Source organism: Psammomys obesus, unplaced genomic scaffold (genome assembly GCF_907164565.1).
Source record: "Psammomys obesus unplaced genomic scaffold, mPsaObe1.curated_primary_1811, whole genome shotgun sequence".
Lineage (NCBI taxonomy): Eukaryota > Metazoa > Chordata > Mammalia > Rodentia > Muridae > Psammomys > Psammomys obesus.
In genome coordinates, this window is record NW_026590859.1 from 1,914,144 (window position 1) to 1,916,980 (window position 2,837).

Sequence of the window (2,837 nt, forward strand, 5' to 3'; positions counted from 1 at the left end):
CGTTTCCTATTTTGTGTCCCGGAATTTTTATCAGAGGTAGAGAAAGTACACTGTTCTTTTAGCACACATCCTGCCTTTACTGTCTCTCTGTTCTAGATGCCCCTCACACATCTTCATGTCGCTCATTTGGGCATGAAGCCCTGAGGCAGCTCAGGGGGCTCATGGGAAATCTGAGTCCCAGACTCCGTCTGTTCTGTGCTGCTTAACCTAATGGCTCCTAGGATTCACGAGCATCTGTGCATGGCATGGGGTGCTCGAGCAAGGGGCCGTAGCGCAGATCTGGTCGTCCATTTGACATACAGATCATCAGACACTTTCCAGACATCATGTGCCTACAGCGCAGTGGGAGACAGAGCACCAGCCATGTTGACAATTCCACAAAGTCCTCAGCTGTCAGGCCACAACAATAGGATGTGGCAGTTCATGGTGGATAAGCTCAGTGCCATGTAATGGGAGGACCAGTGGGGGAAAATGCTTACCACACAGTATAACAGCCTTAGCCAAATACTCCAAACCCACAACAGAAAGAGGAAGACTCAAAGTTGTCCTCAGGCCAGATGGCGGTAGCTCACACCTTTAATCCCAGAATTTAGGAGGCAGAGGTAGACAGAGTTCTGATTGAAGACAGCCTGGACTACAGAGCAAGTTCCAGGATAGCCAGGGCTATATGGAGAAACCCTGTCTCAAAAAAAAAAAAAAAAAAAAGAGTTGGTCTCAGACCTCCACACACATGCTATATGCGTGCACACACAGAGAGAGACTTTAAAATAACAGTTTAAGGGTTGTGGCTTAACAAAGTTTACAAGCCGGAATGCAGAAGTACAAATGAGCGTGGAGTGTCCACAGCCCCTTCTGCTTAAGGGGACAGGACTGTGACCCGGGACAGAAAGACGGGAGCATGTCACCTGACAGGATCTAGGACAGTCCCTGGAGGAAGTACTCACCCTACTCAGGTCCACGAAGGGAGAGCTGGGGAAGCAAATACGTGACTGCCCTCCTCCTGCTCTCCCTGGTGTCCCTGGGGGGCTCCCCACGTGCGAAAGAGACAGAGGAGTAGACGGTTTTAAGGTGCTCAGGTGGGCTTTCCCGGGCATCGAGCAGGATGCTGAAAGGCGGAAGGTGTGAGGGGAGTGAGGGTGTGAACACTCAGCAAAAATCCAACTGTCCCAAACATGGGGCTTCGCTGGTGGAGGACACTGAAAGCTGGAAGCTCAGGAAAATCCCGTCCTCCTACCTCCGAATCCCAGTGTCTAAGCAGAATATTTCAGGGCATATCAAAAGCCAGGTGCGGCTGCCATCTGAGCTCCCAGTTCATGGGGACAAGAAGGCGTTGGGTTGGAAGCCAGCTTAAGCTACGTCATAAGAATGTGTCTCAATTTGAAAAAGAATAAATAAATAAAAAGGAAAAGGGGAGAAACCCAGAGTTGATTGAGCCTGTGCGCATGCCCGCTCTCTCCTTAGAGGCCCTTCCTGTGCGAGTTGGCAGGAGGGCAGGGCTCTAACTGTGCCTGTGTGTGAAGAACTAGGACAGCATGAAGTCTGGGTCCTGACAGATCACACCCCAGTCCATAAACACAAAGTGCCTGTGCCGCTTATGGTGGTCTCACGCTTGGTTCGGTGTCAGCATTGCCTACTTAAACACTGCGACGTTCACAGATGTGCACAGCGGATTTCAATCATATTCACCCATTCTTCTCTCTTGTCCCTCTCCCAGTCATACTGATCCCCTTCCTAATTCCCCCTCTATACTGCCCCCCCCCCCATGAGCCAGTGAGTTTCAGCGGAGCTGCCTACAGAATTGTGAGGTAGAGGTCATTTACAGGACCAAGTTCTCCTCACAAGTTACCCCACTTCAGCTAATGTCTCTCCCTCGCCCATCAGTCACTGATTGCGCATAGACCCTGAGTTATGGCAGAGCCTCATAAGCCTTCCTTCCTCCGTGGCGGATGCTGTCAGGCCCCATGTCAGGCCTGTCTCACGTAGAAAACGGCAGCTGCTGAGAGTCAAGAGTAGCATGAGCAGGTGCTGTTTAGGGCATGGCCTCTGAGGCCCGCCTTCAATCACTTCCCCCTGGCAGAGCTGCTTGCCTCACTGGATGAGGATGAGTTCAGTCCTGATGAGCCGTGATGTGCGAGGGGGTTGGTTGGTGGGGGGATTCCTTTTTCTGAGGAGAAGGGAAGGGAGGCGGTGGGAAGTGGATGGAAGTGGGATGGGGAGAGGAGGGCAGAAGCTACAATCAGGATGTAAAGTGAATATATAAGTTTAAAAGAAAAAAGAGTACCGTGGCCACGTCACAGCTGAAAGACGGCATCCCACAGGCCGTCCACCCTCTGGCTCTATGGCCTTTCTGCCTTCTCCTGTGGATGTTCTCTGAGCGTGAGATGCCTGACACAGCCTCCTGTGTCAGTCCCCTGACCAGTCACAAGTCTCTGCAGTGACTGATGGGCGAGGGAGAGACCATGGCTGGCAACAGCGCAGATCTGTGAGCATAGACGAAGCTCTTTAGAAAGAGTTCAACAGACACAGCGTATCCACACAGCAAGCCAGCAGCCGTCACTTCCCCACGAGGGCCTGGGGCCTCCTCAGCCACAGGCTTTCCGCCAGGCATGCAGAACCAAACCTGAATGCCCGCCTGTGCTGTGGGCTCCAGATCCAATCATAAAGGCGTCGCTCGCCCCAGTGACAGAAGCACCTCCCCTGCGCCAGGCAGCCCAACCAAGTGATACTGCTGAAGAGGTGAGAACTCCCTTCACAGCGAGGACTCGAGGCTCAGGGACGAGGCTGGGCTCAGAAGAACCTGCGTGGAGGTGAAGGGAAATTCTTTCCTTTACAAGCAA